Source organism: Callorhinus ursinus, unplaced genomic scaffold, assembly GCF_003265705.2.
Source record: "Callorhinus ursinus isolate GAN/ISIS: 27379988/994484 unplaced genomic scaffold, GSC_fseal_2.0 scaffold6, whole genome shotgun sequence".
Classification (NCBI taxonomy): domain Eukaryota; kingdom Metazoa; phylum Chordata; class Mammalia; order Carnivora; family Otariidae; genus Callorhinus; species Callorhinus ursinus.
In genome coordinates this window covers 18377445-18394556 of record NW_027397068.1, presented here as the reverse complement: position 1 = coordinate 18394556, position 17112 = coordinate 18377445, and positions in this window count along the sequence as shown.

Below are 17112 nucleotides of genomic sequence, written 5' to 3'. Positions count from 1 at the left end.
TATCTTGGGAAGAGAAAATTACAGCAGGAGCCTCTCTTTGTGATGATTGGAAAATAAGATAGATCAGAAAGAAGCTTCTTGAGCTTGGGAATTATTTAGATTTTAAATTGTGTTTTGCTCTACATCAAATTGGATTAGATTCCTTGAATCTTCTAAGACTTTGATCCAGCCTATTTCACATTTACAAATTAAAAAGCAGCTTCAGCAGTGAAAATCATATAAGATACAACAAGAAAGCTTCGAGGGGCATACAGGCAGATTTAGCCTCAAGGCCCATTCACTTGTGCAGTGTCTCATACCAACATGTGTGTACTTTGACAAAATATACTCAATTCCTATAATGCAGAATATTCTTCAATAGAGAGGCATGCATTCATAAAGCAGCTGTAGATCTATATTCCTTTATACTGTTTCATGTTTCTGAATCCAATAATAATTTTATTCTATTAGAATTAATGTCCTTAACATAATTAAGAAAAACAAAATTTCAGGGCACTAACGTGTCATATAAATGCAGAACAGTTAAAATTCTGACCAAAATTAAAACACATGAGTGTCATGTATTTGATAATTTCACATGTCCATGACAAGACTCACCCTAAATAATCACGAAGAAGTGAGAGCAGTGAAGAAAAAGAGAGGAAGAGGGTCAAACATTCAAATCTAAAAGTTGGACAACAGTGAATTTGGCCATGCAGGAATTTTAAAAAGAAAATCACTGATCACCTTATGTGTGAGCAGGAGGTTTGAACCAAAATATCACCCATCCAAACTATAAGGATTAGACCAGGCATCCCTCAAGAAATAAAAGGATCATCAGCTATCCCCAAACAGAATCCTTCAGCAGAGTACACTCCAGCAAATTCCCAGTGCCACAATGTATGTGCAAGGGCTTCATCAACAGGGTTTGAAAAGCACTGCTATTCTCCAGATAGTGCTCACTACATGAATGCTCACATAAATCAAAAATACTGGCGTGTGTTCCCTGTAGTCACTGCAGCTTAATCCGCTTACTCTAACCCTTCCCACCTTCACACAGGGTCATCTCTCCATGTAACCGACATATTCCCCTTTCAAAAATCTTTTTCTTCACGGAGGTTTATAAATGCCTTATTGATTTTTCCACACAAGGCCAGTCAACTTCTGACTTCACAAAAGGAGTTGAATAGCGTGGCTGAACCCACTGCTGTTTCCCTACCTACATAAGTAAAGTACCACCACCCAGTTAATTTTAGTCCTACTAACTGACCTGGTCATATAGGATAGCCATCATCAGTCCTGGGGCCCCAAAGGATGAAGACCCTCTTGTGCTCCTGCCTGACTACAAAGTTATAAAACCACTGGCTAAATAATTGCTTGGCCTGCTTGATTCTTTCCCCCACCCTGCCTCAGCCCTACATGCTGGAAAAAAAGAATCTTGATGCAGCTTCTGAAAACCTTCTTTCAATATCTTTTTTTTTAAAGAGTTTATTTACTTATTTGAGACAGAGAGAGAGAGAGAGCACACAAAGCTGGGAGGAGGGTCAGAGGGAGAGGGAGAAGCGGACTCTGGTGAGCAGGGAGCCTGATGTAGGGCTCGATCCCAGGATCCTGAGATCATGACCCGAGCCAAAGGCAGACGCTTAACCAACTGAGTCACCCAGGTGCCCCTCTTTTGATATCTGATCTTTTCAACAAATCAGTCAAAAAAGACTATGTCATGTATCTTCTGCATTTAAACATTAGAATAAAGGATATAAACTTTAAAATGTTTTTGTCTCTTATCTCATTCATAATCTTCCACAATTTTTGAGAAAATTATTTACTCTCTTTTTTTTTAAAGATTTTATTTATTTATTTGACAGAGAGAGAGACACAGCGAGAGAGGGAACACAAGCAGGGGGAGTGGGAGAGGGAGAAGAAGGCTTCCCGCAGATCAGGGAGCCCGATGCGGGGCTCGAACCCCAGACCCTGGGATCATGACCTGAGCCAAAGGCAGACACTTAATGACTGAGCCACCCAGGCACCCCTCTTATCTTTTAATTACAATAGATTACTTATTATTATATTATTATCATGGGTTAATATTTCATGCTATTTCATAGTTTTAATTCTTATACTATTTCATTCATAATTTCTTCTTAGTTTCTATTTTCTTTCTTTAAACAAAATTAAGAATTTTCAAAAATGATCTCACATTGAATGTTTCCTGCTGTAGCAATTGAACAGTATAAGGCAAAAACAATACACAAATTTTATATGCATATACTGGGAAGTAGTAAATAGGCTATACAGTTACAAAGTTTCTACATTTTAAAGTAATACAATATTAACACTAATTAAACTGCGAAAAAATAACGATGCACATTATAATCCCTAGAGTAACCATTTAATATATATGAATGGAATTCTAAAAATTCTGAAAACATTTCTATAGTACAAAATAAGACAGCAAAGTAAAAACATAAACAACAGAGGGGTCAAAACAGGAAACAAAATTTTTAAATGGTGACCTAAACCCAACAACATCAATAATTACATTAAATGTAGGTAGATTAATAATTCCAATTAAAAATCAGAGACTATCAGAATGCATTTTTTAAAAAGCAAGACCCAAGTCTATGCTGCGTATATGAGATGAATTTTAAATACTGAGACACAGAGTTTAAAAGTAAATGGATGCAAAAAGATACACCATTGAAATAGTAAGTACAAGGCTGGAGTGGCTATCATAGCAGCTTTATTTATAACAGACAAAAACTAGAAAGCCTACATTCTAAAAAAAGGAGAGTGGATAAACAAACCACAATTCAACCATGCAAGGAAATACTAGTTGGCAATAAACATGAACTGACTGCTAATATATCTCTAAAACATGCTAAGTGAAAAAAGTTTTGCACAAAACTGAACATACTGGATGATTCTATTTATATTCAATTCTAAAACAGATAAAATTAATCTGTAATGGAAAATATCAGAAAGGTAGCTGTTTTTCAGTGGGTTGGGGCAGGGGTTTACTGAGAAGGGGTATGAAGGAATTTTCTTGGTGATGGTAGTGTTCCACATCATGATCCTGGGGATGGTATACAGGTACATGAAACTGTCAAAACTCAATGAAAGTACACTTAAAAATCATGTATTTCATTGTATGTAAATTTTACACAAAAAAATGTAAACAAATAGAACACTCATTAATGATATGCATGCTAGCTGTTAGAGGAAAGTGTGTTGAGGTCTGCACTTTCATTTGAAATGCATCAAAAACATTGATGAATTGAAGAATTGTAGGAATAACTAAATGAATAGATGTGGGACAAAGCAATATAGTAAAACGTTAATAGATGCATCTAAATGGTAGTTACATGGTGATCACTGTAAGATTCCTTCAACTTCTCTGTATGTTTGAAATTTTTCTTTTTTTTTTTTTAAAGATTTTATTTATTTGACAGAGAGAGACACAGTGAGAGAGGGAACACAAGCAGGAGGAGTGGGAGAGGGAGAAGCAGGCCTCCCGCGGAGCAGGGAGCCCAATGCGGGGCCCGATCCCAGGACCCCGGGATCATGACCTGAGCTGAAGGCAGACGCTTAACGACTGAGCCACCCAGGTGCCCCTGTTTGAAATTTTTCTAAACAAAAGTTGGAAAATTACATATTAAAATAAAAATATAACGAGGGAAGTAGGGGAGGTATACACAGAGGGCTAAATTGTATCTGCTTTATTCTTGAAAATGAAGAGACAAAATGGTCTGAAGCAAATAGAGCAAAACATTATGATTTTAAAGACCCTAGTATTCATAGGTATTAGTTGTATTATTCTCTTTTCTCTTTTATTCATATTTTTCTTCATGCTTGAAATATTTTATAATTTAATTTTTTTTTTTTTATAAAATACAAATGGAATGAATGTAATGCATTAGAGTATGAAGGGCAATGGACTGAGTCCTGGGACCTGGCATTTTAGTACTCGCTTGATCATTAAGGGCTATGAAACTAGTGCAAAGTCACAAAATCTCTCTGGGCCTCAATTTCCTCATTGGTAAAATAGAGTTAAACTGAGTTGATATATTAGAGATCCATTTTCATCTCTACAATTCTATAAACATAAAATAGGCAAAATAAACAAAAATGTATTTTTAGGACTTGCTTCCTGAGAAATGTTATACATAAGCCCAAATACTCAGAGTTAATCAAACAAGTAGAGAATAATTTTGTGCATAAGGGCTTCACAACTTTTATGTTTTTACTCAGCCTAAACTCAAAAAGTTATATAGAAGTAGGGGGGAGGTCATATCATTGAAGCGCCCAAAGCCTTGGAAAAAAAAGAGAGAGAAGAAGAAGAAGAAGAAGAAGAAGAAGAAGAAGAAGAAGAAGAAGAAGAAGAAGAAGAAGAAGAAGAAGAAGAAGAAAGAAGAAGAAGAAAGAAGAAGAAGAAAGAAAGAAAGAAAGAAAAAGAAGAAGAAGAAGAAGAAGAAGAAGAAGAAGAAGAAGAAGAAGAAGAAGAAGAAGAAGAAGCAGCAAAGTTTTATTTTTAAAACATAATTTCTGGGCACCTGTGTGGCTCAATTGGTTAAGCGGCTGCCTTCAGCTCAGGTCATGATCCTGGAGTCCCAGGATAGAGTCCCGCATCGGGCTGTCCTGCTCAGCAGGGAGTCTGCTTCTCCCTCTGACCCTCCCTCCTCTCGTTCTCTCTCTCTCTCCCCCAAATAAATAAATCTTTAAAAAAAGACATAATTTCTACTATTTATTCAGCTAATAACTTGGGATCTTGGAAATTCCATTTTAAGCCTCATTTTTTCATCCCTACAATATGAGGATTAGGGTCAATGACCTTTAAGAACACTGCCAGTTCTAAGATTCTACAATTATAATTCTATTTGGGTTAAATATCTATCTGTGAATGTATATTACTAAACTTTTGCCTATCGTCCCATACCCACTAGTACTTCCACCTAAATGTCATACATCAAAGGAAGGTAAAGAGTTTACTGTGTAAAAACTTTGCTGAATAGTGTGGCTTTTTTGAAAGCCACACGAAAGTACTGTCCCACTAGACAGCTACCCAGAATTAGTGTTGTTTGTGAATTACATGCAGTGGACAAATTAATCTTGCAAAACTGATGGGATTAAAATTTTCAATGCAGCATTTAGGGATATAAGCACAGGGTACTCCTGAAGATCAAACGGCATGCTACCATGTTACCTACTACAGTACCATCTCTTGAATCTGACATCATACTCCACATGTACACAAAAAGTGTACATAGAACAAAGAAAAAACAGAGGCAAGAGAACTTGATGTATTTAAAGTTATACTTACCTGCTATTGGTAATTCCCTATCCCTTTAAGAAATTTACTTGACTGAGCTTAAAACGCTGTTTTTGGTTATCAACTGAGTTAAGACATTTAAGACCTATCTTTCAGGGTGCCTGGGTGGCTCAGTTGGTTAAGCAACTGTCTTCGGCTCAGGTCATGATCCCGGGGTTCAGGGATCGAGCCTCGGATCAGGCTCCCTGCTTGGTGGGAAGTCTTCTTCTCCCTCTCCCACTCCCCCTGCTTGTGTTCCCTCTCTTGCTGTATCTCTCTCTGTGTCAAATAAAAAAATAAAATCTTAAAAAAAAAAGACCTATCTTTCAAGCCAAAAATGAAACTTCTGCCATCTTTTTCCAAAACAAACAAGCAAACAAACAAACAAAAGAGTAGGGCAAAGGGAGGAGGAGATTCTTACCCTTGAAATTCATGTACCCTTTAACTCTTTACCAATGGAACTTATCCACGACATCTTCACAATTATAATTCTTTAGGAACGAAAAAGATGTCTAAAATATAACAATTATTGTTACTTCTCAAAAAAAAAGAGTTTGTCCCTGTTTCAGCAATGCTATTCCCAATCATTTCTTATTCTATGAACAACTTATTTTGAATAAAAAAGTTACTAAATCCCATTTCACAGAGTAACACTTCTTACCTGAAGACAGATTTTTTGAAGTTTCTAATATAATCTTTCTTAAAAATTGAAATGTTTGTCCATGGAAAAATTTATCTTTCTGTAAACACAGTGCCATATTGAGACTTTTGCTTTTTAAATAGATTGGGAACAATTTCTTCTTTCTCTTCTTTGCTTTCTTGCCACTTTCTTAGTCTCTTTATCTTTCTTTTTATTTCACCTATCATTTTTCTCTTTTTGTATACCTAACGTATGTTTATTGTTTCTCGGTGTCCTAATATGGTTAACATTTAAGTTTTCCCCAACGGAGTCTAGTAGCAATGCATTCCATTGTGCAAAAAAGCTTTTGCCAAGGAAGCTAAAGAGGAAAAAAAGGATCTGACAAAACAAATCTATTTTTCTGTCATTATGTGCCTGAAAGGAACCTGCCACCTAGAAGAATATCTATTTAGTTTTACAGTATAACTAATTATGCATGAGTTTAGACCAGAATCCCTAATGTTCAAAGAAACTGTATCATGCCATAGAGTAGAGCCATCTTTCATTTTTAAGAATTGATATAGGCTTCAGGTAACTGTAGAGGCCATCTACTCATTGTACATAATAGTTTTTTGTAAGCTAAGAAACCAAAGGCCAATGAAGAATTAATAGTGGTTACATCCAATAGATGTTAGGCAACTATAGGGGAAGCTTCAGGTTTTTGCTTAATATTCTGCATGTCCATCTCTACTTAATCTAAATGTATTTCAAAAAAAATTTTGAATGCACTTCTGTACCACTGCTTTTAAGCCCCAAGAAAGACATAAATTTAACAATAAACATTAACTAAAATGTCCCAGGGGGGAATAGTTGGCTCTCCCAGAATCAGTCTATAAAAGTATGAAGAAGAATGTTAATATTTCTGTGGCTTATATTTCTTTGAAAGGGAGGAAAAGGGGCACATTCTCTGTGTTTCCCATATAGCTTTAACCTGTAGATGGTCGTGGGATGGGGCTGGGGAAGAGGGAGATGGGGGGGAATGGAGAGCAGCATGAAGACTTTTATTCTAGGAATATTCAAAAGGTCAAGAGATGTCTGGATTATCCAAAAAATAAATGAAACTATATTTCTAGATTATCCAGAAAATACATGAAACTGTTGCCTATCTCCTATCCCATTTCTTACAGACATATCCACTTTAAAGAAAGAAATTCTGCTTCCTTTAATATGGGAATGTGTAGGAGATAAGTTCTGCTACCACACACAGAGCTCTTCTAAACCTCGCTAAACTCAAGTCAATAGTAATAATTTCTTTATTCCATTACTTTGGAGCAAAAAAGACAGAAGAATATAACAACAACAACAAAAATTTGAGTGGGCACTTAATGTGGCTCAGGGCCTGTGTATGTAAGTGAGACAAGAAAGGAAGCCTGCAAACCAAAATAGACTTGGGAATTACTTTTCTGAGTGAAGTTGCCAGATCCCTTGCATGTTTGTAAAGAAATTCATGCTAAATAGCAACTGTCTTCCTGATAAGCTGTGTGGCCTGTTATCTAAAAACTGTTACAAATAACTAGGTATTCTTTCTATCTTACGGTGAAGCTAGAATCTGCTAGGGTTTCTGGGTTTTTTCCATCCTTTTATCATCATTGGATTCACAATCCTTTTATCAGACATCATTCTCCTCCCTCCAACTGTTTTCACAACCAGGTCCAAAAGAGGAACAAATGTGTCATATGAAGGGAAATAACTACGGATTTGGAAAAACAAACATGGCCATTCTCAGGGACATACAGAATCAAAAAGATAGATTATTTGAAATGTTGTATCTCTATAGTTGAAAGTGAAAACTATGCTGAATACTATTAATAACAAGTTAAATAAAATGTAACAGGAGCATTTACAGTCCAATTAGATTATGGATGAAAAAATAAATGATTTCCTTGATGCCATAATGCTATTTTCTAAATACAATATGCATTTTCCTGGTATATAACTATTCCTTTTAAACAATTTCTTTTCTGAAACATGCTAACAGTGACTGTTGATAGCAACTGTGTTTAAAAATTATAAAGACACAGGTTAGTATGTGAGTTAAAGTCTAAAAACTTAAAGAAAAGACTAAACACATTACAAAAAATAAGGAACTCATAATGGAAGAATTAAGCAACCAAAATGTATATATAAACATCTTTCTCTTTTCCTCCATATGGGCAAAGAGAATATCGCTAAATATGAAATTCTATTTTTATTGTCTTCCTAGTCACAGGTCAACTGATTCCTGAGTCATGGTGGCTTTGTATCCAACTGACAACAGAGAATAAAAGCACTTTTCAGACTCTTATCAGGAGGTACAATCTTGAACTCACCACTATTTGATACAGATTAAAAGCTGGATTCACAGAACTGTCATTTGTACAGAGCTGTCTAAATTTTATGAAGTCCCTGTATTTCTTTAGCCTTTGTGATATCTGTCCCTGGGTTGGGTTAGACCACCAGACATACCCTGAACCATCTCCCATTGACCACCTGTAGGACTTTTCATTGCACACATATAACTAATTTGTCAATGTTAATTGTCAAGGAAAGATTGTAAGTTTGATGAGGACAGTGGCTACATCTCTTCCATTACCATTCTACACCTGTTTCTGCCAGATAACACACAGGAGATATTCAATACATAACTACTGAATAAATGAACAAGCCTAGACTTGTTTTCACTGAATTCCTTTACAAAGATGTTACATAACATATAACTAGCTCTCATTACACTAGTGTGTGTTGGCTACAGACTACAGTTAAGAAACTTATTTCCCTGAATTACACAATGTTCTATGAAGACCCAGGAGTCAAATTTCCCATGAGCCTGTGCACCTGGAATAGTTGCACATCTCCTGAAGAATCAGTTTCTTCTCTTCTCTGTGCATTTTAGAATTAGTTCCATCTTTATGTTGGCTGTTAGAGAGCTGAGGACTAAACATGTGGCCCACATGTAGCCAGTATACAGGGCTTCAGAGAGGGCATTTGGTTCCATAGTTATAGTCCATGCTCCACCTTCCCTTCTCTGGCTCCTTTGACTTCATTTCCCTCTCATAGTTTTTTTAAATTTATGTTATGTATCTTTGTAAGCCACCTTAATTTCTTTTTGAATCAAGGCAGAATGTAAATAAATTGATTTTTTTCCCTTCACATAGAAGTTATTAACTTTGCTGAAGAAAGGAAGAGGCAAAGGAAGACAAAATATAGACTTTGGCAATGTATGGCTGATTTTAAGAGACCTTGGGGATATCTTATGAAGAGGAGATACTATTTCTATCCCACATTGTATAGTTTCAGTTTTATGTACAGCACAAGGCAACTGCACAATGTCAACCCTTTTTATTATGTTATAATACTTAGAACATATTTAAAAATAAGAAACAAAGGAATGTAACTGGACCAGAAGAAGCGTAGCTTTTACTATGGTCAGAACATTAGGAACAAGGAAAATTAATGAAACTATAAAAATATATGGAAAACATTGGTATCAGGTAAACAGAATGACCTCTTGCTGTTGAATTATGTTTAAAGATACAGGGTCCCTTCCTATTCCCATACTCCTCTCTTTCACAGAGCACATTGTCAATTTTTCATAAGAGGTAGATCCTCAGGAGACAGAGAAATAGACCAATGCTAGATAAGAGCCAAAAAAAAAATCACAATTTTTCTAAGAACTAATACTTGAGTTGAATTAGTTTATTCAGAAATGCAGTTGCATTGTATCATAATCTGACAAAATTATGATAATAGTCAATCTGAATACAGAATGTCCCTATGTTGCTATTGCTACCCCTTCAACTACATATCAAGTACATTTAAATAAAAGGAAGAAACAATAACATAGGAAAACACACACACACACACACACACACACACACACACACTCTTACACATTGTCATCTGCCCCCAAATAGTAAAGGCATCTCTGCCACAAGAACCTTGCCCCTCTCTGCTCCAGGTTCAGGTAGAGAACTACTGTCAGTCTATTTTAGCACTCCCGTTTAAATTCTGTACGTCTTTATAAATGCAGTTATCATTACCATTGTTGCCTTATCACTCTCCATGATTGCTCTCTTTCAGTCAAGTACAAAGGCAGCCTGAATATAAATGTTTTGTCATAAAACTGCTATTCAAATAATAAAAAAGGGTTATAATAGTACTAAAAATAATTTACCCCCAAGGCTGCTGCAGAGACTGGTAGTGTGCAGACTGAGGGCCCAAAACACCTCCAGCCATACTCTCACTATCCTCTGAACTCTTCCACTGCATTTGAACACATATTTGCATGATTTTAAAGATAAATTTAGATGTTATTATATGACTGGGATATCTAGAACCTTTTTAGCATTAGATTAAAAAAATACAAGTTATTTTAAGCAATATCATCATTACTGTACTTAAGAAACATGGGATAAATTGGTGAAAGTTTTTATCTTTCAAAGAGAAAGTTACTTTTTAGTTGATTAGTTTTGGGCAGATGGATAAATATGTAATGCATGTATGTATACACACAATGTACACACATATCATAGACATATATATGTATATCATACATACACATATGGATTATATACACATATCACATGTAGACATATATCTATATATTATATATGCATATCATACAAACATATATCATACACACATATCATGTATACATATGTCATGTGTATATGCATGCATATAAACACATACATCCTATATATCATATGTACACACACACACACACACACACACATAAAATCTTTACTCTGAAAATGCTTTTGTTGGCATCAGGACTGGCTGTGCACTGCCACCCAGGGGCTGTCTACAACATTTTAACACTGCTATCTTGCCAAGAGGCATTCAAAGTCATTACTGAATGCATCCTGGACAGTCCTTCATGGTAGCTGTTAGCATTCCCATTGCAGTAGCTTTGGTGTCATTTTTCCCATAGCATGAATGCCCATTACAGAGAAAGGCAGAGAAAAGGAAGGGAGAAAAGAATGCCAAACAAGCAAAGGACCACCTAGAAGGAAACAAACAAATTATACTGACAAGGCTGACAAGGGGGAATAAGAAAGGGAGAAAGAGGGGAAGGAGGAGGTTTGTGGGCTTCATGCCCACTGCTCTGGGTAACAATAAAGACAAATAAAGTACAAAGAAGGGATAAAGCAGAAGATTATGGACCTGGCTGATGTTTGATAAATGGCACTCTACTTCACTCTGCTTATTGTGTACTTCATACCTCACTCCTGAATATGGAAGAGAATTTTATTAAAGATTTAGCCACAGTGGTGGTGGTGACTGGCTCACAGTAATTTTCCTACAAAGTAGTTTAATCTATCACAGGGCAGACAGTGCACCTTCTTACCATGTATCATATCTGTCTATTGAGTAAGTGCTATCCAAATCCAATTTCTTTTCATTTTTGGAACCTGTGATGCATATTCAAGATACACTTTCGTTTTGTCTTTGTCCTAAATTGGGTGCTGTATGAGATGGGGGCAGGAGGAGTGCTAATAAGAAGAAAACCTGCACTCTATGGTTTCCATATCATTCTGGTCATTTTTTGTATTTTACAAAAATAAATTGCATAATTTCAATGGCACATAATATTGGTCACATGTGGAGTCACCAGGACCTTTCATATTTATGGATATGAATATGAAGCATTGCACCACTGATTATGGAATGAACTTAGAAAATCATTACAGTCAAGTTCCAGTTTTGAGCTTTGTGGAGCACACAGGGGTTGTTCCATTCAATAATGAGATGACTCGTGCAATAATAAGGAAACTGTTTCGACCAAAATCATTCAGCAGTTCATTATGTGGTAAAATGTAAATCCAGAAGTGTCATAAGCAAGGTACTTTCAGAGTGCTCTGTTATGGAATGGCAGAAATTAGAAAAGCCCCGTGAGGTCACTCACTTCATCTGTTCCTGGTACAAAGTGCTCTCAGCAAAATATTTTCAATATAGAGTCCATGCTCCCATCATGAGATTCTATTATTTCTCCTTTCATTGCATTACTTTATTTCACTATGATGAATTGTTTTCAGACCTGACAATTGTTTCCCTTAAATGTTATTGATCCTTTTGTAACAAATAAGTAATTCTTCCCTTACTCAATTACAACAAATCCTTCACATTACTACTATACCTTGTTATAGACTCTCTTTAAAACTGACCTCACCTATATATATATATATATATATATATATATATATATATATATATATATTTGTATATGTGCTGCCGAAGCAAGCACTGACCCCACCTATATATTTTTAATTATAAGGCTAATTATCATATATTTTAAGCAAGAAAAATTTATATTTAGAATCACAAATTATTATTGTCTTATAGTCCCTTGGAGGACCCAGAAATCCCAAATCAATTTCTATCTACCAGCAATTTAAAAGGTACATCTCATCAATTTCCAAGCTGTTTCTACCCTCAGCAACTTGCACACTTTCTTGTTAGGTCCCAAAAACTTAAAATACAAGATCTCTGAGAAACAAACTGAGGGTTCTAGAGGCGAGGGGGGTGGGGGGATGGGTTAGCCTGGTGATGGGTATTAAAGAGGGCACGTTCTGCATGGAGCACTGGGTGTTATACGCAAACAATGAATCATGGAACACTACAACAAAAACTAATGATGTATGGTGATTAACATAACAATAATAAATAAATAATTTTTTTAAAAAAGATTTTAAAAATATTACACGTAGCTCTTTATTAGGAAAAATTTGAGACCCCCTTCACCTTGTCTAAGTCCTTCAATTTAAAGATGAGAAAGAAAATAACTGAACCCCAGAAAGCAATTTGCCTATATGGCCAAACAACTAATTTACAACTAATTTACAATTAGAGGAGAATAGATTTTAAATCTAAAAAGACCTAGTTTCAGATCCTTCCTCTGTCATTAACTAGTCCTGTGACCTTGGGTAAATCATTAACTTTCTGAGCTTCAGCTACTCGTCTGTAAAATGGAAATAACAATATTGAACCCATGAGTTTGCTATAGGAATCAAGATAAACTATTTAAAATGCTACTATCACAATGGCCGGCACACAGTAAGTGCTTAGTAAATTATATCAGTTAGTCACAAAAACTGAACCTAGAAACCACTGTTTAAGGGATTTCTTTAGCCACATATATTCATGCCACCTATCATCTCTCCTTCACCTGTATACAGTTGACCTTTGAAAAACACGGGGTTTAGGGGCACCCATACCCCATACAGTTGAAAATGCACATACAACTTTTGACTCCCTAAAAATTTAACTACTAATAGCCTGGCGTCAACCAGAAGCCTTACTTACAACATAAACATCCAATTAACACATATTTTGTATGTTACATGAATTATGTACTATATTCTTACAGTAAAATAAGCTAGAGAAAAGAAAATGTTATTAAGAAAATCATAAGAAAAATATATTTACAGTACTATACTGTATTTATGGGAAAAAATCCACATATAAATGGACCTATGCAGTTCAAACCTGTGTTTTTCAAGGGTCAATTGTATTTTAAATCAGTGCTACGATAAAGACAAAATTAAACCTGCATGTAAAACTAGATACAAGGTATTCCCTTAAATCAATAAAAATTTATTACAACAAAAGATGTTTTTAAAAGTCTGATTATAGAAAATAGAACCATTTAGATATTGCCTTGGGTTTGGGGGGAATAGGAAGATTAATAGTAAAATTGAAAAGAACTTCACTTTTCTTTAGTTTCCTAAAACATATTGACAATAAAATGTTTGTGTAAATATTTAACATAAATTAATACTATTATATGGAATTTATGTATGTTTCTGTTTTAAAATGAAATGTGGAGCGCCTGGGTGGCTCAGTCAGCTAAGCATCTGCCTTGGACTCAGGTCATGATCCCAGGCTCTTGGAATCCAGGGAGCCCTGCTTCTGGCTCTCTGCTCAGCAGAGAACTTGCTTCTCCCTCTCCCTTTGCCCCTCCCCCGTCCCCGTTTGTACTCTGTCTCAAATAAATAAATAAAATCTTTAAAAAATAAAATAGGGTGCCTGGGTGGCTCAGTTGGTTAAGCGACTGCCTTCGGCTCAGGTCATAATCCTGGAGTCCCAGGATTGAGTCCCACATCGGGCTCCCTGCTCAGCAAGGAATCTGCTTCTCCCTCTGACCCTCTTCCCTCTCGTGCTCTCTATCTCTCATTCTCTCTCTCAAATAAATAAATAAAATCTTTAAAAAAATAAAAAATAAAAAAATAAAAAATAAAATAAAATGTATTTTTCATATTATGAAAATAATACATGTAGTGAAATGCCCACAATATAAAAAAAGGAAAAAAAATCATTCATAATCCTACTATCCAGAAATAATTGCTGTTAATATCTTGGTGAAAAATCTTTTAAATCTTTTAAATATATATTTTATAGTTATTTCACATAAAATTAGGTTCATCATATGTTACAGAGATATAGATTATATACTATTTTACAAGCTACCTTTTTTCCCAATTATAAATGGTAAGCATTTGTCCATGCCACTACATATTCTTGAAACCTAATTTTTAAATGGGATATCAGAGGGATTCATCAGCACTTTAATTCCTCTTCTAAAATATTTATACTGTTCTCAGTAACTCTGCAATAACTGTCCTCTAATTCTGTGAATTCCTTTTGAATAGAATTTGCTGGCATTTGTTAAACTAAAAACTCCTTGAAGCCACAGCTCTTGTCCAATATCTATTTGATTTCACTGCAAACAAAGTGTGGATATTTGATGAAAATGTCTCTAAGAAATATGTTCCTGTCAAATAACATTCAATGCAAACATTTCCTTTTGCAAACACTACGAAACTAATTCACAATCTGAGATTCATACCACTATGATTTCTTCATATTGTCATAATAAATTTTGCACGGGGAATTTAATAATTACTGCTAAAATATGCCTCCCTTCTGGAAATTTCCTCTATAAACAGAGGCCTTCATAAATATCAATACAATCAAGATACATCCATAAATTAAACTGTTTAGTCACTGTAGTGCCTAGATAACTAACATGAAGAGATAAGAAGGCTGGCAACCAGAAAAATTGTCCTATTTCATAAAGATTGCAAAAATGCTCACATCTTTTAGATGTTGTCTCTTAAAAAAGCAAAACTCTAACATTGATTCATATTTCTAATAGGTGTTTCATATTCAAAACCACATTTACCTTACACATTTACATAATTTGGAGATTTAAATTTGTATGGTAAAAGAAGAAATCCAACATTTAAAATAATTTTTCATCTGATGTATGCCACCTGCACTAGTCTTGGAAACTTCCTGTCTGAAGATTAATTTGAGAGTAACTCTAAAGTCAGGTCATTATAATAACAAAGAGAAAAAAAACCCATCAAATTACATCACACTGAAAAGGGGGGGGTGGGACAACCAGAAAGTTGACCATTTTAAGAATGATTGTAATCGTCCTTGGGGGAAGAAAATGGGCAAACATATACTTACTTGGAAGAAAAAAAATATACACAGAAGACTTTTCTTTAAAAAAAGATACTTTAAGTGTGTGCTTACACATGGTAAACTAATGCTATATTTCCTCTATTCATTGCCTGCAAATTCCTTCTAGTCTGACCATTCCAAAGTAAAAAAGTACTCTATTGGCAACAAAAGAGTTTTATTTTTAATACTGCTTTATTTATATTCAAAGCAGAGTATTTATAAGGCATGAGGCACCAGTTATAATGAAAGACATTAGTGCATTCTGGAAACCATGAGTCTTTTATTCACTCTTTAAGGTGCATTCACTAAACACAGAAGATTCTCACTAAACGTAAAGATTAAGACCTCTTTAAGTATAGTTGTATAGAAATGATTTAGAAATTTGTAAAATAAGTTTATTTTCACACTTCTAATAGAATCAGTTACCAGGGTCAGCAGCACAGTGAGGGCAGGAGCAAACATTTAATGCCTTGCATAAGGCTGCACCTACTACTGCACAGCGCCACCTGGCAGCAAGATGAAGGACTGTGTTGCTGTGGCCTCCTGAGAAGAGAGTCACTGACTGGTACAGTACAATGTGGTCTTCGGAAAGTCCCCAACTGATGCTGGCCTCATTTTCTTCATTAAAAATGGACACATTCACATACCAAGTTTGAAAAGCTTAGGGTTTCTCTCACTTGGTTTTCGTTATTTGTACTTTTTAAGTATCTTAATTTAGAACACTTCATTTTCAAAGGACATCTTTAATGCAGCTGATCACAGCTGATGATGATGAATGTATCTACATTTTTCAAAAAATAATTTGTCATCAGTTTTCATGGAGATCACAATAAGTTAATTTACAACAGTGACACAAAGAAAAATCCAGTGTTCAGCTGAGTGTAGTTGTATGCCTCTTTAGAGAAAACACCAAAATAATAACAATAATAATAACAACTTCTCATATCCATATGCTTGAATCATTTCTATTTTTATTTATATGTCTATACACATAGTAACATTTGTATTTGTGCACTGGGAAGGAATCTAAACACATGGTTTGTATGTATTAACATGAACAAAATCTTATTAAATCCTTTGACCTTTCTCTTCAATGATTTACTTGTAACTTGAATATGTGTAAACAACTAGAGACATTCATAAAAAAAGAAAGAAAGAAAGAAAGAAAGAAAGAAAGAAAGAAAGAAAGAAAGAAAGAACAAACACTTAAATAACAACTACTTCCATAATCTGACCAAAAGTAGTTATTATTCCTTTTGTGATTGAAAAAGAAATTTGGGGCATCCATTGTTCTTTAGGCCTAAACAACTATCATTTGTCATTCCCGTTTCTTCATAGCCTCACACTCAAAAAAAAAAAAAAAATGAGAAAGGTAAGGGACAGATAATGATTTCCTAAATTTCCAGTACAATTGACATTCCAAAAATAATACTGCCAACTCAATAAGCAAAATACCAAACCGGGTTCATGCTCGTATTTAGAATGCTAGATCTAACTGAAGAGTTAATAGCCCTCTCTGCATTACATTTTGGTTTTTGCAACCATAAAACAAATGCAATTTGACATCTCCCTAACTTGTAGGTCAATTCTCACTTAAAAAGAAAATATATTCTTTTTGCTTTGTGCTTTCTAGTCTTTCCTCCTCTAGTTTCTCAAAAACAAATGTTTACCTTAGAACCAATCAAAACATTCCCAGCTC